Source organism: Glycine soja, chromosome 16 (assembly GCF_004193775.1).
Source record: "Glycine soja cultivar W05 chromosome 16, ASM419377v2, whole genome shotgun sequence".
NCBI classification, from domain to species: Eukaryota; Viridiplantae; Streptophyta; class Magnoliopsida; order Fabales; family Fabaceae; genus Glycine; species Glycine soja.
In genome coordinates, this window is record NC_041017.1 from 20,242,710 (window position 1) to 20,270,642 (window position 27,933).

The window sequence follows — 27,933 nt, forward strand, 5'->3', positions numbered from 1 at the left end:
AGGATAGAATTCCTTGGTCAAACCTTTTGCTTCTTCAGTTTGGAAACTTCATCCTAAGATTCTAGAGATCAACTTGATCATATATCTTGATTTTCTTGGATTCTTGTCTTGAATAAAACTTAGAAGCACTTGATCCTTTAGCATCATCAAGACATCAAAACATCTTGCTTCTACATAGGAGTCATTTGACTTAATCCATCAGCTGAAAAATCCTTCAACTATTTCTCGTCCTTGGAAAATTCTTTTTGCAAGAATCAATTGCGTCTTTCATTCTTCCTCACTAAGAGGTTGTGAAAACAAGACAACAATTGGTACCTCTAAGCCCTACACTGGGGCAATGAAAGGCCCCATGCATAAACCTCAAACGAACCTAGGGGCAGATTAGAAGTTCTCACTCAATAGGTTCCCAGCTACAAGGTCATGACGAAAGACAACGATTGGTACCTCAAAGCCTTACACTGGGGCAATGAGGGGCACCGTGCATGAGCCTCAAGTGAACATAGGGGCCGATCAAAAGTTCTTACCCATCGATGTTTTTAACAAAAAAAGGGGACAAACCCTAGGATTTCAATGGATTGATTAAACATCAAACGACTCTATTGCCATCACTCCAAAATGGTCAAGTGACTAAATCAAACAGAACACACACTCTGAGGGAGTTCCCGGAGAGGTTTGCAAAAAAGATAGGATGAGGTTGCATGAATTATCACCTCTTTCAAAAGGACAGTCAATCTGTGTTTTCCAAAAAAAATTAAATCAAAATCAAAATCACAAAATAGGGAAAGAATGTCATGAACATTGTACAACTTTCCATTACATTGCATTGTTTCAAATGAAGTCCGCATTTACCAAATTTCACGACAAAGGTTGCATGCATCTGCATCCCTAAAAATCATGTTAACTGCATAGATTTCCTACATCTAATCTTGTGGATTTGGGATGACCGGCCCTCTCGATGAGTCGATCTCTTGCTTTCTCATAAGGGTGGACCTTGGGTACTAGTTACCCTCACCGTTGAGAGGACTACACGTCCTCGCCTTGAGAGGACTACGCGTCCTCACCATTAGAGGGTTGCACGCCCTCACCTCTAGAGGACTACATGTCCTCGCCTTGAGAGGGCTACACGCCCTCACCTTGGGTACTAGTTACCCTCACCGTTGAGAGGACTACACGTCCTCGCCTTGAGAAGACTACACGTCCTCTCCATCAAAGGGCTGCACGCCCTCACCTCCAGAGGACTACCTGTCCTCGCCTTGAGAGGGCTACACGCCCTCACCTTGGGTACTAGTTACCCTCACCGTTGAGAGGACTACACGTCCTCGCCTTGAGAGGACTACATGTCCTCACCTTCAGAGGGCTACATGTCCTCGCCATCAGAGGACTTCATGTCCTCGCCATCAGAGGGCTGCACGCCCTCACCTCCAGAGGACTACCTGTCCTCGCCTTGAGAGGGCTACACGCCCTCACCTTGGGTACTAGTTACCCTCACCGTTGAGAGGACTACACGTCCTCGCCTGGAGAGGACTACACGTCCTCACCATCAGAGGGCTGCACGCCCTCACCTCTAGAGGACTACATGTCCTCGCCTTGAGAGGGCTACACGCCCTCACCTTGGGTACTAGTTACCCTCACCGTTGAGGGGACTACACATCCTCGCCTCCAGAGGACTACATGTCCTCGCCTTGAGAGGGCTACACGCCCTCACCTTGGGTACTAGTTACCCTCACCTTTAGAGGACTACATGTCCTCACCTTCGTAGGGCTACACGCCCTCACCTTTAGAGGACCACACGTCCTCACATTCAGAGGGCTACACGCCCTCGCCATCAGAGGACTGCATGTCCTCACCTTCGTAGGGCTACACGCCCTCACCTTTAGAGGACTACACGTCCTCGCCAACAGAGGGCTACACGCCTTCACCTTTAGAGGACTACACGTCCTCGCCAACAGAGGGCTGCACGCCCTCACCTTAAGAGGACTACACGCCCTCACCTCTAGAGGACTATACATCCTCGCCTTGAGAGGGTTGCACGCCCTCACCTTTAGAGGGCTACGTGTCCTCATTTTCAGTGTGCTCCACATCCGCACCTTAAGAGAATTTAAGGTCCTCTATCCTTAAATGCTTAACCAAGACTTGCACTCCCGGTTAAGGGACAAGTAGTTTCCTTTTAACGGTTCCTGGGCCACCCCCTGATATTGGAGGATGGCCAACTGTGCGAGCACAACCAGAGAGGGAGGCTATCACACAGCTACTATGTATACCGGGGCAAGATTTCACCCGTGCCGCTGCAAAGAGACGAGTGCGGATCATGCGCACCAACATGACCACTCTTACACAGATATAGATGCATTGCTACTTAGCAACATTCTGCCCAGCGACCGCAATGCCAATCTCCCCCTCCAAAAGTATCAGTTGGTCTGTGTCGTCCCGACATGGGTAAGTATGCATATGGTTCAACTGATTTCTGATACCATCTATTGTTTGCAGGGATCGCACCCACAAAGACACCCAGTGGACCTGAAGAAGTCCAACAGGGCCCTGGGGTTTCCAGCTCTGGTTACGGGCCTCTGTCGGCCCTACAGGGCGCCCGTTCCCCCCAGCAAGTTCATGTCGTCGTGGCATAGGTAAGTATGCACCTCCCCCAACTGATTTCTGATGTCATCTATTGTTTACGGGGATTGTGCCCGCAAGACACCTAGTGGACCCGAAGAAGGCCAACAGGGTCTTGGAGTTGCCAGCTCTAAATACGGGTCTCTGTCAGTTCTACAGAGTACCTGTCACCTCCAGCAAGGGCATCAGGCCCCCTACTAATCGAGCTTTCATCAAGAAGTACTGCGTCTCCAGGCAGGCGCAGGGCGAAACACCACAGCAGCCTGGCGATGGCCGGCAGCGGGCAACAGACGCACCGCCATCACCTCTAGAGTTCACCTCTGCTCATCCACAAAAAGGTTTGAGTATTGCCTACGACACATGGCCGACCAGCAGGCTACCAAGTCCAAAGCCAAAGGTAAGCAAAGTACTAGGTCAGTGACTGACAAGTCATAAGGCGTCCAGCTAAAGACGTTAAAGAAGCGCTACCAGGAGGCAACCTAGTACCTTTTGAATCTATGTTTTTTATTTGATCACTTTTTATAGTAGGATGCACCTAGTTGCTCATGATCCTGGGGATTTAAATAAAACAAGCGCAAGCTCGGAAGGTAGTCATACCTCACAAAATATATATATGTATGTTTAGGTAGTGAAAATACCTTAGATATGCATGTATGTAAACAAAAAAAAACACTTCACAAAATATATATGTATGTTTAGGTAGAAAGATACCTTAGATATGCATGTATGTAAACAAAAAAACACTTCACAAAATATATATGTATGTTTAGGTAGAAAGATACCTTAGATATGCATGTATGTAAACAAAAAAATACTTCACAAAATATATATATGTATGTTTAGGTGGCCAGATACCTTGGGTATGCATGTATATAGCAGAAATACCTCACAAAAATATGCACATGTTTAGGTAGCAAAATACCTCATGAAAAAAAAAAGAGAAGAAAAAAAAACAAACATGAAAAAGAAATAAACAAATAAAAAAAAAGAAGAAGAAAAAAAGGTGGAAAAAGAGAAAATAAGTTGTCTAGCTAAAAACCGACATGCTTTTGAAAAGAGACGATTTCCAACTTTTCTTTGAAAAAATTCATTCATTGATCATAACCGATTTTTGAAGGAAAAAACGTGTCTACACCTGAAGGGTGAATGCTGTGAAAATTTCCCCGGACGCCCGAAATGGACCCGGATGAATGCACAAATTGATAAAAGAACATATTTTGGAAACATTGGGTTGATTTAAAATAGAGGAAATGAATCCTGAGCCCTAGCATCACATGACCATAAAAGTTTGACACTTGAGTGTCCACATAGGTGCATGCGTGGCCAGTTTTGCATAAAATTTCCAAATCATCATTTTTGCATTTGTGTCATGGAAATAGTGTGGGGCATCCCTTTTATCCTTGAACCAAACCAAACCCCGACATGTATCATGTCTAGCCATTCTACAAACCTTGAGCCAAAATCCTGACTCACCATAAACCTTGACCTAGGGTGAGAATGTCAATCCTTACCCTCGGAAGCAAAAAAAGAAAAAAAGAAGGAAAATTTCCAATCAAAGAGAAAGCAAAAAAGAAAAGAAAGGAAATTCCCAATCAAAGAGTGGGAGAAAGCAAAAAGAAAAGAAAGAAAATTCCCAACCAAAGAATGGGAGAAAGTAAAAAAGAAGGAAAGAAAGTTCTTGATCGAAGAAGCTAGAAGAAATATGCAGAGAGGTCTTTGGATCGGACAATATCTGAACAATACAGAATTGTCACCAAATGAACGAAAAAAGAAGGAAAGGGAACCACGACCTAAAATAGTCTTCTCCCTTTGATTACCAACCAAAATCCCGTGCGCTAGCGACTTTTTTTCTCGCCCCGCACTAAACAAAAACAGGAAAAGAAAAAAAGCCAGAAAAATCAAAAGCCAAAAAACACACAAAAGCCGAAAGAAGAACCCACCAAAAGAACCCATTCCCAAGGGAAGTCCTATTGATCCATGATCACGCATGTAATTTTTGATTTGATAGGAAATAATTTGCAAAGTCAATTCATGACATATCTATGGTTCGGAATTAGGATGAAACACTTACCTGTGCGAGATTGATACACTTTGAGTGGATTTCTTCTATTTTTGTCGAACCCAGTGTTTCCTCTAAATGGTCATTTAGAAACGAAATGCTAACATCCAAAATCTCATTTATGGTTATGGGAAATTTCATCAGCAGACTCTCCTTCCCCGGTAGACGCATTGTTTTTCACTCAAAAAAGCATATGCTGCTCTAAATCAGTTGGAATATTTGTCTCTTTGCTAAAGCATGTTTGCATTTTAGTGGAGAAAACACCGAGACTTTTCCCAGTCTCACAAGTTATCCAGAACTACGTAGGTCTGAGTTCCTCATTGGAGGATACGTAGGAGCAAGAGCCTCGCTTTTGTCGACCATACCGCCTTTTGTTGCCATGACTCAAGAGCTGGTAGCCCGCGGAGATACCTTACGGTTATTCGCACCCTTTTGTCATCCAGAGGCGGCGGGCCCGATGACAAGCAGAGACCAAGTTTGGTCATTCTGCACCCTTGTATCATCCAGAGGCGGCGGGCCCGATGATACGCGGAGATACCTTACGGTTATTCGCACCCTTTTGTCATCCAGAGGCGGCGGGCCCGATGACAAGCAGAGACCAAGTTTGGTCATTCTGCACCCTTGTATCATCCAGAGGCGGCGGGCCCGATGATACGCGGAGATACCATACGGTTATTCGCACCCTTTTGTCATCCAGAGGCGGCAGGCCCGATGACAAGCAGAGACCAAGTTTGGTCATTCTGCACCCTTGTATCATCCAGAGGCGGCGGGCCCGATGATACGCGGAGATACCTTACGGTTATTCGCACCCTTTTGTCATCCAGAGGCGGCGGGCCCGATGACAAGCAGAGACCAAGTTTGGTCATTCTGCACCCTTGTCATCCAGAGGCGGCGGGCCCGATGACAAGCAGAGACCAAGTTTGGTCATTCTGCACCCTTGTATCATCCAGAGGCGGCGGGCCCGATGATACGCGGAGATACCTTACGGTTATTCGCACCCTTTTGTCATCCAGAGGCGGCGGGCCCGATGACAAGCAGAGACCAAGTTTGGTCATTCTGCACCCTTGTATCATCCAGAGGCGGCGGGCCCGATGATACGCGGAGATACCTTACGGTTATTCGCACCCATTTGTCATCCAGAGGCGGCGGGCCCGATGACAAGCATAGACCAAGTTTGGTCATTCTGCACCCTTGTATCATCCAGAGGCGGCGGGCCCGATGATACGCGGAGATACCTTACGGTTATTCGCACCCTTTTGTCATCCAGAGGCGGCGGGCCCGATGACAAGCAGAGACCAAGTTTGGTCATTCTGCACCCTTGTATCATCCAGAGGCGGCGGGCCCGATGATACGCGGAGATACCTTACGGTTATTCGCACCCATTTGTCATCCAGAGGCGGCGGGCCCGATGACAAGCAGAGACCAAGTTTGGTCATTCTGCACCCTTGTATCATCCAGAGGCGGCGGGCCCGATGATACGCGGAAATACCCGAGTGGTTATCCGTATAAACATTCTTTTGCTATCTGTAAGACAGAACGCTTGATAGCATGCAGAGACTGACATAGTCTTCTGCACCTTTTGTTCCTCCGGGAACAACAAGTCATTTACATGCGGAAATTTCATGGTCACCCGCGACTCTCGTCAACCGAGAGGAGCGAAATTAGTGTCATACACTGATTTTCGTCCGGGGACCTTTGCTTGATGACATGCGACCATTCTTTGGTCCTTGTGAGGTGCTTGGCATCCATCATTAGGCAATTTGTGAAATTCTAGGAACGACAAGTCATGGTCACCCGCGACTCTCGTCAACCGAGAGGAGCGAAATTAGTGTCATACACTGATTTTCGGGGACCTTTGCTTGATGACATGCGACCATTCTTTGGTCCTTGTGAGGTGCTTGGCATCCATCATTAGGCAATTTGTGAAGTTCTAGGAGCGACAAGTCATGGTCACCCGCGACTCTCGTTAACCGAGAGGAACGAAATTAGTGTCATACACTGATTTTCGGGGACCTTTGCTTGATGACAAGCGACCATTCTTTGGTCCTTGTGAGGTGCTTGGCACCCATCATTAGGCAATTTGTGAAATTTTGGGAACAACAAGTCATTTGCATGTGGAGATTTTATGGTCACCTGCGACTCTCGTTAAATCGAGAGGAACGAAATTAGTGTCTTATCTTTACTTTCCTTTTATCTCCAATAAAAGACAAGTAAAGAGGGGCAACTATCATACCCTAATTTCGTCCGGGGACCTTTGCTTGATGACATGCGACCATTCTTTGGTCCTCGTGAGGTGCTTGGCACCCATCATTAGGCGATTTGTGAAATTCCAGGACATGCCGAAAAAAACCAAAAAATATTGATGCAGAATCCGTAAGTTTCCGTGACACACCGGAAATCAAATGGAAGCATCGTTGCATAATTAAGTGAGGTTCCGTAACATTCCGTAAGTTAAAAAGGGGATGATTATGTAATCCGCAAGGTTCCGTAACATTACGGAAAGAAAACAAGTATCGTTACGAAATTCGTAAGTTTCCGTAACTTTACGAAAAAAGAATCACCAAAAAACAGCAGAAGGGGGTGTACTTAGTAAAAATGGGGGTGCAAATAGCACCCAGGCCCACTTGGGCCCTCCAGAATATTCCTCCAGAAGGCGGTTGCTTCTGGAGGAAGCAACCTGGCTCGCCTGGGCGAGCTGAGCTCGCCTGGGCGAGCTGGGCGGCAACCACCTCCCTTATTTTGCTATAAATAGGGGAGGAAGTGAAGAAGAAAAGGGTTCAGCCCCTTAGGCACTTCTCTCTCTTTCGAATTTGCTTGGAAAAATTGTTTCCGTGAAGAAAATCTAAGCCGAGGCGCTTCCGAAACGTTTCCGTAACGTTTTCCGTGAAGAATTTCGCAAAGGGTTCAACCGTTCTTCGACGTTCTTCATTCGTTCTTCATCGTTCTTCGATCTTCAACGGGTAAGTACCTCGAACCAAGCTTTTCGATTCATTCTATGTACCCGTAGTGGTCCACATTGTGTTTCGTGCATTTTTATTCTCGTTTTGTTTACTTTTTATACCCCCTGTTGACGTGCTTAAGCCATTTTACTTAAGTCATTTCTCGCTTAACTTAAAAATAAAATAAATTTCCACCGAACGTTTGAATTGTATTATCCATTAACTTCGGTTAAAATAAATTCCGACCGTTCGGTCGTGCCGTAACCACGTTGGAAATCAAAAAGAGGTAAAAAATAATATAATAATCAAAAAGACATCTTTTAGTAAAATAAAGCGGAAAATCAATCGGACGTTTTCTCTTTGGGATTTCTCATTCTTAATCGAATTGATTAATAACTAAAGTGAAACTAAAGGCTAAAATCAATTCGCCTAGTCAAGCTCGTCCATAAAAATAGGCTTTTGAAGTTTGTCATTTCATTTTCTCACTAAGTAAAATGGATCATTTTTAAGGTCCAACGCCTTAAAATGATCACCTCTTAAAGTAAAAAAGAATCACTTGATAAAAAAGAACTACGTAGGTATGATTTTCTCATCCCAAATTGAGGAATACGTAGGAGCAAAGGGAAACACCCTTGTCGACCACAAAAAAAGGGAAAAATATAAAAAGGGTATAAAAGGATATAAGGACATAAAAAGGAACGTAAAAATCAAAGTCATGTTTGCACATTCGATTAAAGGTTGTCGTCCCTTGGGGCGAACGTGTGGGGTGCTAATACCTTCCCCGTGCGTAAATACAACTCCCGAACCTTTCACTTAAAAGTTCGTAGATCGCGTCTTTTCCGGTTTTTCCGACGTTTTCCTCAAATAAACGTTGGTGGCGACTCCGCGCGTATTCCTTTCGTGGAACACGCATCCCGCGAGTCTCGCGTCGCCCTCCCGCCGAAGGGTAGTTTGCGACACCAACAAAATCTTTGTGTCCCCTCTTGCTCCGCGTCGAACCAAAGAGAAAGAAAAAAAAGGAAAAGGCCAAAGCACCCAAAAGCCAAAATTCCCACCAAAATCCATCTTTCTAAAAAGTCCTATTGATCCATGATTACACATATTATCTTTGATTTGATAAGAAATGACTTACAAAGTCAAATCATGACATGTCTGTGGTTCAGAATTAGGATGAAACACTTGCCTGTGTGAGATTTTATACACTATGAGTAGTTTTCTTCTATTTTCAATTGGACCCAGTGCTTTCTTCTAATTCTTTGAGAGATGAAACACAAATGTCCAAAATCTCATTTGTGGTTATGAGAAACTCTATCAGCATGTTTTCCTTCCCCAGTAGTCACATTGTTTTTCTTCAAAAATATATGTCGCTCTAATCGGTTTGGAGGTTTGTTTCTTTGCTAAGCGTGTTCGCGTTTTAGTGAAAGACTTTCGATCAAGACTATTAAATTTTTCTTTGCCTTCCAAAGACAATCAAGTCCATTGGCACGCAGAGACAAATTATGGTCATCTACCCCTTTTCGAAGACTTCAATGTCTTTTAATCAAGACTATTAAAATTAAAGTCTTCTTTGCCTTCCAGAGACAATCAAGTCCATTTGCACGTAGAGACAAATTATGGTCATCTGCCCCTTTCCAAAGACTTCAATGTCTTTTGATCAAGACTATTAAAGTCTTCTTTTCCTTCCAGAGACAATCAAGTTCGTTGGCACATAGAGACAAATTATGGTCATCTTCCCCTTTTTGAAGACTTCAATGTCTTTCTATCAAGACTATTAAAGTCTTCTTTGCCGTCCAGAGACAATCAAGTTCGTTGGCATGCGGAGACAATCATGGTCATCTACTTTTGTTTTTTTTCAAGACTATTACAGTGTCCTTTGCCTTCCAGAGACAATCAAGTCCGTTGGCATGCGGAGACAATCATGGTCATCCACTTTTGTTGTTTTCAAGACTATTACAGTCTCTTTTTCCCTCTAGAGACAATCAAGTCCATTGGCATGCGGAGACAATCATGTCTTCCGCTCTTTATCTTTTCAAAGGCTATTAGAGTCTTTCGTCGAGACCTCGATGTCTCCCTTACTTTGCAAGACTTCAAGGTATTGTGTTGATATACCTGATGCCTCTTATGCCCTTTCTTTTGACAGGTTTCGTTGATTGGGCTTTCGCTAGTGGTCGGTCGGATGGTGAGATCGCTCGAACGAAATTAGTGTCTTTATCTTTACTTCCCTTTTTATCTCCAATAAAAGATAAGTAAAGAGGGGCAACTATCATACCCTAATTTCGTCCGGTACGATCGTTTGCAAACATTTGGATTCTTGCCAGCTGAATTGAGCTCCGTGCAATCCGTAGGGTTTTGTGACGTTTCGGAAGGAAATGTGCAAAATATTCAAAAGAAAGGAAAAATGGTCACTTTTGGGACATTTTTCAGCCCCTGGGCCCACTAGAAAGCATAGGGATGAAGTAACCAGCTCACCTGGGCAAGCAAGTTACTTCAGGAGGAAGCATGCAGCTCACCTGGGCGAGCTGCTGTGCAACCTCTACCCCTCATTTCCTATAAATAGGAGTGAGAGGGGTTGAAGGAAGGGTCCAGCATATGAAATCAAGAGGATTTGAGAGAAATTAGTAAGAAGAAGGAGAAAAAAGAAGAAAAATCAAGGCCGAGGCACTTCCATAATGCTTCCGTAATGTTTCCATGATCGTTCTTCATCGTTCTTCATAGTTCTTTGTTCTTTGACTGATTAGTTTCTATTTTTGAAGCTTTAAATTCATTCTATGCACCCTTAGGGGTCCATTCTTGCTTTACATATCTTCATCTACATTCTTCTACCATCAGTGATCTTTTTCTTTGTTTAAAGCGAGTTTCGACCGATTAATTGTGTCGTAATCTCGTTTAAATCATTGTTAAAATGAATTTCAAACGATCGTTTGTGTTGTAATCTTGTTTAATCATTGTTAAAATGAATTTCAACCGATCGTTCGTGTTGTAACCTCGGTTAGTCATTGAAAAACGTAAGTTTCAACCGATCATTTGCTTCGTAAGTCCTCTTTTAATGAGTTGGAAAATAATCAAGCGAAACCAAAGCTAAAATCAACTCATAATCAAGCTTTTGTCCACAAGAAAATTGTTTGAATCCATTCAAAGGTCCAACCCCTTAACGTTCTTTTTACTTTTATTGGTTAAAACGAACTGTTTAAAAGTCTAAAATCAACACTCCGCATAATGTTCTTGCTTTGAAAGAACTACGTAGGATTGAGTTCCTCATCGCAATTGAGGATACATAGAAGCAAGAGCCCCGCTCTTGTCGACCCCGAAAAGATAAAAACATAAAAAAGGGAAAATAAAATAAAGATTGAAGTCATGATTTCGCACATTTGATTAAAGGCAGTCGTCCCTTGTGGCGGGCGTGTGGGGTGCTAATACCTTCCCGAACCCTCATTTTCAAAATACGCAGACCCTTTTTGGTTTTTCTAACATTTTCTTCGAATAAACGTTGGTGGCGAATACGCGCGTTTTCCTTCCTTGGAAGACGCACCCGTGAGTCTCGTGTCATCCTCCCGCCAAAGGGTAGGTTGCGACATGGTCATCTGCCACTAGTTTCATTACATGAGTGGGATAATTTTGTGAGGAAAAATTACTCGAGCAGGTTACAATTTTGATGGAGATATAGTCTATCATTTCAGCTTGTATAAGGTTTATGGCTTCATTTATAGAGGGATTAAACCCTTCAAATCTGTCAGAGAGGGGGATTAAAGTTGATTCTAGACAGCCATAATCGAGAAGACTTTTTGTGGTAATTGCTAAGTCTTTGAATTCGAAGGATTTGAATTGGTCTAGGTCTAATCTGAATTTTCTGAAAAGGAATTTTATTTTACAAGGACAATTAAATTTATCCTCACAAAATGGAGTTTTATTAGTACACACAAATTTCTAGTTGAAGTAGGCATGGACACTTATGTAAAGACCAGGAATATGGGTTTGGCTGGTGTGAACCTTGAACAATAATCTTTGGATTTTCTTGAAATTATCAAGGTTCAAATGGTTTGTTGGTCCAGGAACATTTGGGCCGATAGAGTCTTTGTAAGTTTTGGGAGTAGTTTTGGTTTGGTCAACATTTATGACTACAGTTGTGGGCTCAGGTTCGAGGGCTTCTTTTATTTTATTTATATTGGTAGTATTTAATTTAAGGGCTTTTTCTGCTTCTTCTTTTGAATAAAATCATTTGTAAATTGGCTTTGAATACCCTCCTTTGGTAAACAAAGGTCTTTGAAGTTGGTATAAACACCTTTATGGGGACCTGATAACAGGACAAAAGTTGTATATCCTTTCTCGGAAGGAGAGGGTTTTGTAAGGAAATGAACTTGTTGATTATCTGCTATGCAGAAATTGTATAAAGCACAAATTATTTCCTTTTTAAAAGAACAAACAAATTCTTCATTGTTGTTTGTATGCTTTGGAATATTCCAAATGTTGTCAATAAGACAATTAAAATTATCATTGGCAGCTTCCCTACCAGGGTAGTGAAACTCATTTGTAAGTACCGGTAATTCTTGATTACCAAACTTCATTTTATGTTTTATATTTTGATAAGAAACCTTGGAGGCTTTCATTTTGTCGAATACCTGCAAAACGAGAAAGAATATCAGCAACAACATTCTTAACACCTTTTATATGTTCAAAAATTATTGTTATTCCATTATCATAAACATATTCTTGGAATAAAAACCATCTTTTGTGAGGTTTTTTTTTATCAGTATTTATCTGTTGACTACCATAAGCTACTATTGCTTCACAATCAGTTCTTATGGTGATTTCACTTTTATTGATCAGAAAGAGTTTAAATGTTTCTAAAGCGTTTATCACAACATTGACCTCATAATCTGTAGAAGTAGAATATACATGTGGTTTCGCATGATATTTTCCTGAGGCATACCTACAAATTTCTTCATCATGAATTTTTTCATATTTATTTTTGTTTTTCTTTAGGATGGCTCCCCATCCTAGTTCGCAACCATCACATTCTATGACTAGATACTCAGAATCTAAAGAAAGTGATAAATAAGGTAAATCGTTGACCATTTCTTTTATTTTTTGGATCAGTTTTATATCTTCTATATTAAATTTCCTTTGTCCACTTAAAGAAGTTTTATTATAAAGGGGAGATGTATATTTCCCCAAGTTTTTAATAAAATTTCTTGCATAATTAAGTAACCTAGGAAAAGCTCTTAGAGTTTTTATATCTTCCATTTTGTCTGGAAAAGCAAGAATTTTTTGGGAAATATGAGGCTAAAGTCTTATTTTTCCATTCCCTATTTCTGTTACTAAGAATGAAATATGGGCCTTACAAATTTCCATTTTTGAATTTGAAATAATCAATCCAAACTTTTCAAATAAATGGAGAACTTGTTTCAAGTGTAAATAATGTTCTTCCTTTGTTTTTTAAAAAAACAAGCACATCATCAATATATGTACATGTGAATTTTTTATAATTTCCAAAAATATTATCCATTTTTATTTGGAAAATTTGCAGCATATTTTTTAATCCAAAAGGCATTACCTTCCATTCAAATAATCCTTCTGAACAAGAAAAAGCAGTCCACTTTATTGAGTCAGGATGCATTTTTACTTGATGTAATCCTAATTTTAAATCAAATTTTGAAAACCATTTGACCTTCTGTATTCTATTTATTAACACATCATTGGAAGGAATAGTATAACCATCTATGTGAGTGTTAGCATTAAGCCTTTTATAATTATAGACCATCCTAGTCTTTCCTCTTTTTTGTTCTAAGTGCTTATTAACAATAAAGGCCGGACTTCTGTGAGGACTAGTACTGGGTTCTATAACCTTTAAATCTAAGAGGGCTTTTATAAGAGTTTTACACTTTTCTTGTTCAAAATTCCCATATTGAATATCTTTGGTTTTAATAATCAGGTCTAGGTTTATAATGTCTAATTTACATATAACATGATCTTTTTCCCAATATTTAGTGGGGTTTTCTCTTATTATACTTGTTCTATTTAGACCATCTATAATCTGTTGTATATTGTCAAAGGTAATGGTTTTGTTGATCTTAACAAAATTGTAATCAAATTCTACTATAGATAAATCATACTACAATATTTTGTGATTCTTTTATCTTACAACTTCCAGGTATGTCACAAGGACATTGGGAATTGAGGGTAGGTGTAGGGTTGGTAGGGGTATCACCGCGCTTTGTTCATAACTCTAATGTGAGTTCATTTATTATTGGTGATATTTGTGAGTTTGTAGAGATTAATAAATTATCTTTTGCAATAGTAATTGATCTATTATCATGTGTGATAAAATCAAGTCCTAGGATCATTTGTTATTTAGCAAGTTGCGAATCTATTATGTTTGTCTTATTTATAAAAATCTTTTTGCCAAAAATGTCACAATTTGTAGATAATTGTATAGTGAAATTTCTGATTTTTGTATCATTGGTTATTATGTCTCCTTACATAGTTCTAGTCTTGGTTATTATATTACTTCTAAAGCAATTATGTTGAGGTACAACACTTTTGCATATGGAAGTAAAGGAACAATCAGTGTCTACTAAAGCTTGTAAGACTACTTCAGTCTGATTAAAATTATTTATCTTGGGAAAATCTAATTTAACCAAAATATGTAGGCTTTTATTATTCTTTTTATTGCAAATTATGGGGATACAATCTTTATTTTGTAATGCCATAAGGCCACTTATTTCTTCTTCAGTAGAAATTGAAGTAGAGGTTCTATTTTCCTCAAAATTTTCATAGAGAAAATCTACCGTTTTTTCAATTTGGTTTAATCTGGTTTCCAAAGTAGAAATCTTGTTGTTTACAACTTTATTTCCAGAATCATTTTCCTTTTCAAAATCAGGAAAATCAATTTTCAAAATTGTTTGTAAGCAAATTTTGCAAAAATTCTTATAACATAAGCTACAATGAACTCTTAATGTTTTATGAGGATATCTTTTGCAAAAATAACATTCTTTATGATCAGGTCCTGTATAGAATTGTATTTCATGTTCATAGTCATTTAAATTAGTTTTGAACATAAGGTTGTATCCCAAATCATCAAGGATTTCTCCATAATGGTTATATTTATCATCTACTGGATAGAGGTTAGTATACTCATTTCTAGTGAATTCATTGATGATTTTATAGTCTTTATTAACTTCTTCTTCCTAAGAATTATAGTCAGACCAAACTAACTATGGAATATATTTGAGTCAGTAGAAACTGTTTCGTCTATGAGAATGAGGTTCATCCTATAGCTTTTTATCAATTCTACTTCTTTAGTAAACAAATTGGTCTTGTTAGGATAGTCTTTGGAATAATGTCCTGGTTGATGGTAATCATAACATTCTAGTTGCTTTGTATAGGTTTTAGTATCCTTGATCTTTCTAACATGTTTGTCTTTATTGAGAGTAGGTTTTCTAGAATTAGAGGCTCTAATTGAATACCTACGAGTTGTGTTTTTCTTTCTAGGGGGGTTTCTACTAGGGGGTCTGTACTGAGGTCTTTTTCTTTTGATCTCTTTGTGGTATTGTTATGGAGTGTAAATCTGTTTACAAATTTCTGAATCAGCCATTTTTATCTGTTTGTTAATGGCTATGTTGGTAAATGTATCTTCCATTACTTTCATTATGTGTTGGATTCTAACAGTCAACTTATTCATAACTAGGTCAATTTGGTTGTCACTCCAACTGTCTCTGATTTTTTTGTCCTAAATTACTAGGGAGTTTTCGGAATAATTTTTCTCCCAAAGATCTATCAGTAAATCCTCCTGCTATAGAGGCATGCATTAGGTAGTCTTGGGTAAATTCTTTTATTTTACCAAAGTAACTTATAGAGAGTCTTTCTAGGTTACCTAAGTAAATCTTTTGTCTAATGGTATTTCCGTCATTTACAAATTAGGTTGTAAAGATTCTTTGTATTAAACTACAAAAATTGTAGATGTTTGAACCAAGGTCAACTAAATTTGTTTTGATTTGTTCTGGGAAAGCTTGCTTAAAAGATTCCCAGCATGCTCTAGTTATATCACCCAAATATGTTTCGGCTCTAGCTATCATGTCTTGTCTAGTAGCTACATGTGTTGGAATTTTTAACAAACCGTATAAAATACCAAATAAAATACCAAATGAGCACCAAAACACATTACGCCAGATTATCAAGAGGTTTTAAGGAATAGTTGGATCCATAGAACTTGATCAACACGCAGCGGAATCTTACAACGGTCACGAACAATTGGTTTAATGACCTTCTTCCTTATGGGACCTTCATTTTCTCTTCAGATGGGGAGAGGAGAAATTGTTTCTTGATTTGGTGTATTAGGGACCATAACCATGCCTTAAGTTTTTAACCTATTAGGATTCTCATTATTGCCTAATGGGCCAAATTGGTTTCCGCTCATTAAGCCCATATCAATTTTCTGTTGGCAATCTAATGGGCTCATTGAATTAGATCACTTTATATTGAACCCATCTAAATGTAAATAACTAATATAAATGTTATAATATAATATGTAGCTCATATTAATTAATTAGGAATTATAAAATTCCTAATAATCTCCCACTTGGGCTTCATATTAACCTTAGACATTTATATTACAAAATTCTTTAGGCATGCAATGTATGTTATTTACTTTTAGACTCATTTTGTACAATCTAGTCCATCTCATATAGCAACAGGAAACCACTATAGTTTTCATCACAATTCAGCGTGACTAAGCCACAATGATCATCACTGTTACTCATACTCGATGACATAGATCAAATATGGATAAGTGGCATGGAAATTACATACAATGTGATCTTAATCATGTTTATTTCTAACTAGTCCAAACTTTATTCTTTATAGAGATCAATCCAAAGTGCAATACAAATATCGCACACAAAATAAGCTCGGAATAGAATGATAAACATCAACTTTATTTTTGCAGAAAATCCAAACAATACAAATATCTTAAAAACATAAGATATAAAACATAAATGGGACTCCCACTAAACTAAGGTATTGTTAGGAACTACACCCATATGAGCAGTGTGCTCATGAAAAACTCTAGGTACCAAACCTTTAGTAAATGGGCTAGCTAGCATGGAATCAGTCCCTATATGTTCAATGGAAATATGCCTATTCTGAACTTTTTTCCTTCACAACTAGAAACTTAATGTCAATGAATTTTGACTTGGTTGCATATATAGTATATATAATAAGACATGCAAATATTTCTCATAACAGATCCATCACAAGATACCCAGCACAAAATTAATTCTAGTCTTTGGACAAAAAAATTAATTTGTAATTGGTACTCTCAACACAATGATCAAATATTGACAATTAATTTTTTCAAATAATATCCTTTCTTTGGACCGACTATTATTCTCATGAAAAAAAAAACTTTATAATTGTCACATATTTATCATCGCAGGTGTATTATTATTTGGCCAAATTGTGTCTTCCTTTGGACTGAGCACAATTTGTATAAATAATTTCATACTAACATCCATGCAATTTAATTAAATCAATTTACACAATAGAGCTTACTTTGGCAACATAATGGTTCAATCAATTTAATTAAAATTACCAGACACGCAAATAAATGGAAAGGATCCGTAATGGTTAAATTTACACCTAATTATGATAGTAGTAAATATTTGAAAACAACATCATGGTAAACTAATTATGCATCTGAAACGAACATACCACGATACTATCACAAATTTATACTTACCACAAGAATATCATAAACTATCAGCCTATCACTGATTCATGAAGGAAAAATAATTGGAAAAAAATAATAAATTATTCATATAAGACAAAAGACCATTTACTTATTATTGATTCATATAAACAAATATATATATATATATATATATATGAAATTGTGCCACGTACAAAATACCAACGCCGGATACGTAGAAGAGTTTTCGAAAACCTTGTATGTATAAAACAAAAAAAACTTTCTTGCTCACGAAATATATATTGTTCAAGAAAACCAACGCCGGATATGTAGAAACTTTATCCCAAATAGAATAATATGTAAGAACACGCGACACAAACAAAAACTATGTACAAACCCGTAAATCAAATGCAGAGGCCTTTTATTCATTTTAAAAAAAAGGAAAACTTTACGACCATAACACAGAAATGTATGGGTTTTACAATTTTATTGATCAAAATAGTTTCACCCCAAAATAAAATTATGGTTCATATAACTAAAATGATCCAGATATAATACATATCAAAAACATTAAATCCCAATAATCTAACAGCAATGGTGGCTCTAATACCACTTGTTGGAATTTTTAACAAACCTTATAAAATACCAAATGAGAACCAAAACACATTACGTCAAATTATCAAGAGGTTTTAAGGAATACCTGGATCAATAGAGTTTGATCAACACGCAGCAGAATCTTAAAGCGGTCACGAACAATTGGTTTGATGACCTTCCTCAACCAAATCACATTCTTCCTTATGGGACCTTCGTTTTCTCTTCAAATGGGGAGAAGAGAAATTGTTTCTTGATTTGGTGTATTGGGGACAATAACCATGCCTTAGGTTTTAACCTATTAGGATTCTCATTATCCCCTAATGGGCCAAACTGGTTTCCACTCATTAAGCCCATATCAATTTTCTGTTGGCAGTCTAATGGGTTCATTGAATTAGATCACTTTATATTGAACCCATCTAAATGTAAATAACTAATATAAATGTTATAATATAATATATAGCCCATATTAATTAATTAGGAATTATAAAATTCGTAACATGATTCTCATGGTTTACCCTATAGTCTCTTATAACAGCAGAAGTCCATTGTTCTATATAATTTGTAAGTAATTGAGGGTCAATACTCCCTATGTTTAATAGGAGAGAAGACATATTAAACACTGGTACAATGGGAAATGTTTTCCCTTTTGACTTTATATTATCTCCTAAAGATAAATCTGCAAGAGTAACAAATTTTTCGCGGGGGAGGAACCCCATTTGGTAATCTTCCATACTATAGTCAAATTGTGGGATAAAATTTGAACTAGTACTGGAAGTATCAGCCATGAGGCTTTTGTAAGATTCAGGAAAAGAAACTAATGATTTTGTTTCATCAATCTTGGAAGTAATTTCTAATGTGTTTTTCAAGTTGATTTCTTTTTCATAAGAATCTTGTAGATCAATCTTCTCAATTAAATTTTCAGTACCATCGATATCTGAATTTTCTTTATTTATTGTTGAAAACATTTTTTGTCTAAAAATAAAGTCCTCATCTTCGTCAATGTCTTCAGAATCTGTTTCATTCTTGATGAAACCTTGTGGTTGGCACTTCTTAGCTTCTTCCCACTTTTTAACTACTTTAAGAAGTTTTGGGAAAGAAAAGTTTTTCCTGAAAAAGAATTTTCAATTTGTTTGGGTTCATCATAGGGGATTTATGACTCAAAATATGAACAATGCCATAAATTCATCATAGAAATCCTAAAGGGTTCTATCTCCTCTCCTGGAGGGGTTTGTACGTCTTCTTAATCAGTAAACCTTACTGAGAGACTATTTCTTCTGTTTATTATTATGATTGCACAAGGGGTGGTTATAACACTCCTAGAGGATCCAACATCAATATGTGTTTGCCATTGGTTATTCTGATTCTTGGAGGAATCAAAAACTTCAGGTGGAAGGAATTGGATTCCATTAGATGACAATGTTGTCACCACTGGATTGGTATTTATCCTATATCTAGGGGATATTTGGTCACTTATTCTACCTATAAAGGTAATGTCTAAATGTAAGTTATGCCCTACAAAGTTTCTTCCAAAACCTATGGTTTGGACTTCTAAATTTATGTTTTGTATAAAATCACTAAGATTCATTGTATAATTAGGAGCGATGTATATTAGGGAGACTAATTGATTTAAATCTATTTCTTTCATCCCTATTATGGCTTGAGAATTATTATCCATAAATCTTTGATCGAAGAGTTGGTGTGATCCTGACTAGGAGTGGATCGCTTGATACAGGCTACGGAATTCTGGATGACGCCACTTCCAAAAAGGGAAGATAAGTCAGGGTAGACGCCACAAGGATTACCTTGATAAGTATGAGATTAGTTCAACAAGGAACCCAGAGAGAAGCTCTCACCAAATTTTATCAAATGCCAAAAGTTCCCTTTATTGGTGTGATCCTGACTAGGAGTGGATCGCTTGATACAGGCTACGGAATTCTGGATGACGCCACTTCCAAAAAGGGAAGATAAGTCAGGGTAGACGCCACAAGGATTACCTTGATAAGTCTGAGATTAGTTCAACAAGGAACCCAGAGAGAAGCTCTCACCAAATTTTATCAAATGCCAAAAGTTCCCTTTATTGAAAACAAAAACCAATACATATAGTGTATCTGAACAAAAAGATAAAAATAGACATGGGCCTTCAAAACAGTTTGGGCCAAAATTACAACGAAAATAATTAGAAATAAAAAAATAGAACATATTTGACATAGGCCTTCAAATTAATTTGGGTCTTCAGTAAAAATTAATATTCTTGGTAGTGCCTTTGCCTTTGGGCCTTCGTCCTTCTCCACTCCACTTGGGCCTTCATCCTTTTCCACTAGGGCCTTGCTAAGTATGCCTGTTACAATTTGTTGGAGGGTATCCACTGACTGTTTGGTCCTACTCCTAGTCATAAGTCCCTGTATTTGGGTAATTTTAGGATTCTCATCTTTCCCTCCTTCTTGGAAAACATTTGCCCTCAAATGTCCAGGATCATCACCGGGTTCAAGTACCACTTCCTTCCTGTTCTTGTTGGCTTTCCTGACATAGCTTTCATTCTTCTTTGCAATTTGCACCTTCACATGGTCATACAATCTTTTCACATACTCAACTTTGGCCTATGCATCCTTATGCTGAGTCTCTTGGGGCTTGCTTTTGTAAGCTGGCCTGTTAGGCAATGAAGCTTCTAGAAGGAGATCAACTTAATGTTCTATGTTTCTTGAAGGTGGAAGTCCATGAGGAATCTCCTTGGGAAAAACATCTTTAAATTCCTGCAATAAGGGTTGAACACTAGGAGAAACATAAATAGTTAACTCATTAGAATTATCACTCTCTCTCATGTGTATCACTCTTCTTTTTCCTATTCCTGTATGGTGCCTCACTATTTTCTTTCTCTTGTTCTTTCTTTTCTCTCTTTCTGATTTGCTCATCACACACTTCTCGAGGGGAAAGAGGCTTAAGAATAATTTTATGGTCATGGTGCTGGAAAGAAATCTTGTTGGTGAAGCCATCACGCACTGTTTTGGTGTCCTCTTCAATGTTGGCCCTCACTAGTGCCATCTCCATCTCCTTGTAGTCCTCTTCCACAGTCAAACTTCCCTAAGACAACCTCTGGAGTTTTTGTCACATGGTTCTACTGTAGTTGGTTGGAACATACCTCTTTCGCATAACCTTTCTCATCTCAGTCCATGTATCTATCTCCCGCCCTTCCTCTCTCTTCATCTCTCTTTGATTTTTCTTCCACCAAACAAGAGCTTAGTCTGAGAATGTAGCTGCTACTAACTTCACCTTCTGTTCTTCAGGATAATCATTGCAGGAGAATGCATGCTGAATCTTTATCTCCCAGTCAAGGTAGGCGTCTGGGTCACTCCTGCCTTTGAAAGGGGGTACATTGAGTTTTACTCCCTCAATTCTGTCCTGCCCCTCTATTCAGTTTGGTCCATTATGGACCACCCTTCTGTTCCCACCATAAGGTCTCCCAACATTTGGGTTCATTTGGTGCTCTAGTCCTTCTATTCGTTTGTAGATCTCTTCATTGTTACGGTTTAGCAATTGTTGCATTTGTGTTGTCATTACATTCAATAACAAACGCTGAGATCCGTCCAGCTGATGATAATCACCACCACCATCACCAACTCTTGCCATAATAAATAGAGAAAAAAAAATCTTTTTGCAGTAATTTAAAAAAAAGGTTTCAGGACCTCACCATACTCTACTTACATGTTTCTCTCTTTGATGGTAGTTCACTCGTGTTTGATGCTCTCAATATAGGCTTTTGTGTGATGTTTTCACTCTTGCCTTTTACCACTCAATCCCTCTAAAGTTCCTAGATGGATCAAATTAGACACACAAAAGGTATATAACAGGAAAGACAGTTTAATTATCACAGACTGAGTAACAGGTTTGATTTGGATAACAGATTAGACTTAATTTGGATGACAGATTAGATTGGATTTGATTTGGATAACAAATGAGATTTGATTTGAATTGGATAACAGATTAGACTTGATTTGGATTTAGATTTGATTTGGATAACAGATTAGATTTGATTTGATTTAGATAACAGATTTGATTTGGATAACAGATCGGATTTGGATAACAAATAGAAGAAACAAAGAAGCTACTTAATCACAGAGAAGAAGAGAACAAAATTAACAAAGATGACAAGTAAACTTCAAATGGTCACAACTTTTGCTACAATTGTCCGTTTGAGGCCCACTATATATCAAAACGCTCAGAATTCAGAGGAGAATCTAGATAAGGGGATTTGGTCCACGATTTTCTTGCAAAAAAACGCCTCTAACTGCCTCAATTTCGTGTTCAAAGATCAAACACCCACTTTTTTTCTTTTTTTTATTCTTTTCTTTTTTATTTTTCAAAATTTCTGCAACTTTTTTTTTGACACAAAGTGTGAAAGACACAAGAAACAAGAGCAAGAACGCAAATAACAGAACAAGAACAAAACAAGAATGCAACAAGACGTAAACAAGAACGAAACAAGATGTAAACAAGAACGCAACCAGAACGCAAATAACAGAACAAGGACAAAAACATGAACCTGGAAAGATTACAAAAAGAAATATTTAGATAGGATAGAACCTGTATCAAGAGCCGAAGCTATGATACCAGATGATGTGATCCTGACTAGGAGTGGATCGCTTGATACATGCCACGGAGTTATGGATGACGCCACTTCCAAAGAGGGAAGATAAGTCAGGGTAGACGCCACAAGAATTATCTTGATAAGTCTGAGATTGGTTCAACAAGGAACCCAAAGAGAAGCTCTCACCAAATTTTATCAAATGCCAAAAGTTCCCTTTATTGAAAACAAAAACCAATACATATAGTGTATATGAACAAAAAGATAAAAATAGACATGGGCCTTCAAAACAGTTTGGGCCAAAATTACAACGAAAATAATTAGAAATAAAAAAATAGAACATATTTGGCATGAGCCTTCAAATTAATCTGGGCCTTCAGCAAAAATTAATATTCTTGGTAGTGCCTCTGCCTCTGGGCCTTCGTCCTTCTCCACTTGGACCTTCGTCTTTATCCACTTGGGCCTACATCCTTCTCCACTTGGGCCTTGCTAAGTATGCCTGTTACCATTTGTTGGAAGGTATCCACTGACTGTTTGGTCCTACTCCTAGTCATAGGTCCCTGTATTTAGGTAGTTTTAGGATTCTCATCAAGAGTACTACAAAAGCTTTGGCTCCTACAAAAGATCTTGTTAGAGATCTGACACCTATGGCGATTAGTCCTAAGTGTACATATCTTTTATTTGTACTAAGGAGTTTTCGCCTTTTTTGTTCAAAAATTAATCTAATAATCTAATGTCTTCCATCAGGAAGATGAAAATCATCTATTCTCCTATATCTGTATAAATTGGCTTTGTCTGAATTTAGCCAGTTTAAGTTGTATAGTTGTCTGGGATCTAGTGAGTCTATCCTAGAGTTTGACCCAATATCAATGTTAGACTCTATGTCTACTATTTGTTCTAGTTGACTGGTTTGAGAGTTTGTTCTCCTAAACAACTTATCCATGATTCTAGGGTTATTGATTTATCAACTCAGTTATAGGGCTATGTCCTAAAAGTGTTTGTGAGGTTCCTGTAAAAGGTACTGTCCTCATTTTCTGGATTTTTCCAAGACAAATTTATTTGAAGATTGGTTGGTATTCTTTTCTAAAGATAATTTAGAAAGTTATGTAGTTATTTTGTCAAGATCATTTGAAGAAAAGTGGATTTGTCGATCTTTGGACTTAAGAAGTTCCAAAATCTTAGTGATCTTGTTTTCCAAAATTTGTACTTTATTTTTAAAAAAAATTGTGTTTTTGCAAGACTTTCCAAATGTTTAGGAAGATCTTCAAGAATTTTTGTAGAATATTTATTGAGAGACTGTTAGTATTAGTAAGATTTCTATTTTTTCTTTTTCTTATTTATTTTTATATTATCAAGCTCTCTTAAAATTTAAAATATTTTTAATTTTTGCTACAATATAATATAATCTATTTAGGATGTTGTCTCACCTTTCCTGATTCATATTATATTTCTCTTTTTCTTATTTATTTTTTATATTATCAAGCTTTCGGTACCTCTATTGGGAGTATTTTAAAATTAATTTGAAGTGAATTGTCAAAGCATAACATATAATTTATATCAAATTATTGCAATAGAAAATATTAAGAGCGTTGCTAGGTGCACCCAGCATTTTTGCTAGTGCACCCAACAAAGCTTTTAAATGCCAAAATTGCCCCTACCTCCTTTCTTCCTTAAAAATGCAACTTTTTTTTCGGAAAAGCTTCTTACCTCCATTTTCAAAAAGTTGTGCTTCTCGTTTTCTCTTTTTCGTGCGGCATTGCCTCTGGTTCGTGGGGGTAGCAGCGTTGAGCGCAGCGGTGAAGGTGAAGGTACTGGCATCGAGCTTTGCGGTGGTCAGTGGCGGCAAACGAGGTACGCAGATGGTGGTTTGTCTGTCGCGGACGTACGGATGAATTCCGGATCAAGTTGATCCGTAAGCTTTTTCCGGATCAACTTGATCCGGAAGCTTCTTAATACTCTTCCGAATCAAGTTGATCCGGAAAAGGCTTACGGATCAACTTGATCCGAAAGGATGTTACGGATCAACTTGATCCGTATCTTACGGATCAAGTTGATCAATAACATCCTTCCGGATCAAGTTGATCCGTAAGTGTATTATTTTTGGTATTTGCTATTTTTGCATTTTTGCATCTGTTTTTGCATTTATTTTCCTTTTTTCTTTTAAATTACTATTTTTTTTATGGCCATTTTTTGTTTGATTTGGTTAGATGGACGAAGATGAGTGGATGTATGAAATAATGCCTGAACGAGTGGATATGGATTATGAAAATGCAGAATCATGTGGTGCGAATGAACCACATGTTGATTGTTCGGATGCGTTCAACACTTCTCAGGTTATAATGTTAATGTTTGTCACATATTTAATAAAATGAATATTGGTAGAAAACTTAAATTATGTGGATTTTGTAGGTGTTTGAGTGTCGAGAGGATGTTTTGTGGTGGGCTCGATCCGTGGCTCATGAAAACGGATTTGTGGCGATGATTTTAAGGTCGGACACAAACACAGGTAGTAGAGGAAGGAGTACGTTTGTGTTAATTGGCTGTGAAAGGAGTGGCGAGTATAAGTGTAGGAAAAAAGAATTTATCAGAAGAGACACTGGGACTAGGAAATGTGGGTGTCCCTTCAAGCTTCGTTGCAAGCCAGTGGTTGGAGGAGAAGGCTGGATGGTGAAGTTGATTTGTGGTGTGCATAATCATGAATTGGCCAAGTCATTAGTTGGACATCCATATGCGGGGCGATTGACTAAAGCTGAAAAAACACTTATTGTTGATATGACAAAGTCCATGGTGAAGCCAAGAAACATTCTGTTAACTCTTAAGGAACACAATGTCAATAGTTGTACGACCATTAAACAGATATGCAATGCAAGAAGTGCATTTCGTTCTTCCATAAGAGGAAGCGATCTTGAAATGCAACATCTGATGAAGCTTCTTGAAAGTGATCAATATATTTATTGGCACAGAATAAAGGATGAAGACGTGGTTCGTGATATCTTTTGGTGTCACCCTGATTCAGTGAAGTTAGTCAACGTATGTAATTTGGTGTTTTTGATAGATAACACCTACAAAACAAACCGGTATTGACTCCCATTGCTCGATTTTGTTGGGGTGACACTGACTGGGATGACATTCTCTGCCGGTTTTGCATATGTGGAGGGTGAACGCGTTAATAATTTGGTATGGGCTTTACAACGCTTCCGAGGCCTTTTTTTAAAGTGTGATGCCCTCCCTGGAGTTATTGTCATTGACAGAGACCAAGCATTGATGAATGCAGTGAAAGATGTATTCCCTGAATGCACAAATTTGTTGTGCATCTTTCACATAAACAAGAATGTGAAGGCCAAATGTAAATCACTAATTGCGCAAAAAAATGCTTGGGATTATGTCATGGATTGCTGGGGATCTCTAACTCATTGTCCTTCAGAACAACAGTTTGATGAATGCCTGAAGAAGTTCGAAATAGCTTGCGCACCTTGGCCAATGTTTGTTGACTATGTCAAGGAAACATGGATAATACCACAAAAGGAAAAATTTGTTTCTGCCTGGACTAATAAGGTGATGCACTTAGGAAACACAACAACAAACAGGTATGAAACTGTTCAACTATTTCTATTAACGTTGAAAAATTTATGGAATTGTATTATTGTATATGTTTATTTTTATTTGTGTATTTGAAATGTAGGGTTGAATCAGCTCACTCGTCTTTAAAAAGACTATTACAAAATAGCATTGGAGACTTATGCAATGTGTGGGATGCCATGAACAACATGATTACGTTGCAGCACACACAGATTAAAGCATCATTTGAAACAAGTACACATGTCGTTGGACATGTGTTCCAAAAAACCTTATACAGGAGGCTGCTTGGGATGGTTTCAAGGTATGCTTTAAATCAAATTGCTGCTGAATTAGAGCGTGTTCACTATGCTGGCAAGAATCCCTCAAGTTGTGGTTGCATGGTGAGAACCACGCTTGGTCTTCCTTATGCTTGTGAGCTATCCAAATATGTTAGTGGTTGCATCCCACTTGATTCAATCCATATGTTCTGGAGGAGACTCAGTTTTTCAGACCAAGGGTTATCTAAGCCCGAGGTGGGCATCAAGGACGTAATGGAAACAATATACCAAAAATTCGAAGAACTTGATGTTTGTGGCAATTTTACTCTAAGAAGTAAACTTTGGGAAATTGCACACCCTGATCAGAATTCGATGTGTCCTCCTCCAGCAAAGGTTAACACAAAGGGGGCACCGAAGAAAACTACGAGCAGGAACCCAAGGTCAACAAAGCGCGATCCATCTTACTGGGAGTATGTAGATGCCTTTGAATCACAACAAAATAGCAATTCGTCAATGAGGCGTACTGCATCATCCTCTAAGCAACCGAATCGAAGAACGATGATGCCCATGTTGGACCAGTTTCAACCATTTATGCATGACTTCAATGATAAGATTGTTGATGTCAAAGGTGATGGTAAATGTGGATATCGGTCGGTTGCCGGTTTATTAGGTATGGGTCAAGACTCTTGGTCGGTGGTCCGCAACCATCTGCTTAAAGAACTTGCCAATTTCTCAGAAGACTATATCAAGCTCTTTGGTGGCATGGAGAGATTTGAGGAATTAAGGATGTCACTACTTGTTGATGGGTTAACCAAGGTATGTAATTTATGTATTTGATTTTTAAGACTTTAGTTTGAAATTAAGTTTGACGTGTATATTTGTTTTATTCAGGTGACAACGGATAAGTGGATGGATATAACGGACATGGGACATGTCATTGCATCAAGGTATAACGTAATCGTTGTATCCTTGTCTAAACAATGAAGCATGACATTCTTTCCCCATAGAAGTCAACCGCTGACAAATTCTTCATTGCATCGTATAATTTGTATCGGTCATGTGTATGACAATCATTTTGTTGAGGTACATTGTATATATGAAGTGTTTTTTTTATGATTATGCAATGAGTTTTGTAGGATTGAGTTAACATTTTTTTCGCATACACAACATGTTTATTTAAAAGAACATTGTCCCTTACCGCTTGTATCATTGTTATGGTCTAGCAATTGTCATCCGCAGGCGAAGTCGTGGCCAAATCCATATATTAGCATAATGCAACATTACAAGAGCTTCGTGATGTTCAAGAGAGACTATGTTGACATAAATGATGATTGAACATGTAATTTATAAATGCCTGATCGTTTTGAACATGCAATTTATTTGTTACATCCACCACAAAATTAATACTTAATTCTAAAAAAGCATGTATGATATATCGTTGTCTGACTTGACTACACATTGTGGAAAATCATGTATGATAAATTGTTGTCTGCATTAACATAAAGCGTGTGAAAGGACCCTGCACAGCATGACTACACATGCAGATCTGATGCAAGCTAAAGCATGTCATGTCATTCGTGTAGTTGACAACACATACAAAAAGCATGTGCATGCGTATTTTCAATCTTTAAAAA

At 38.2% G+C, this 27,933-nt stretch overlaps 1 pseudogene; it reads left to right on the forward strand.

Annotated features, from left to right (window-relative positions):
* Positions 1 to 24,700: 24,700 nt before the first annotated feature.
* On the forward strand, positions 24,701 to 27,634 carry LOC114389842 (annotated as a pseudogene).
* The last annotated feature ends 299 nt before the right edge of the window (positions 27,635 to 27,933 follow it).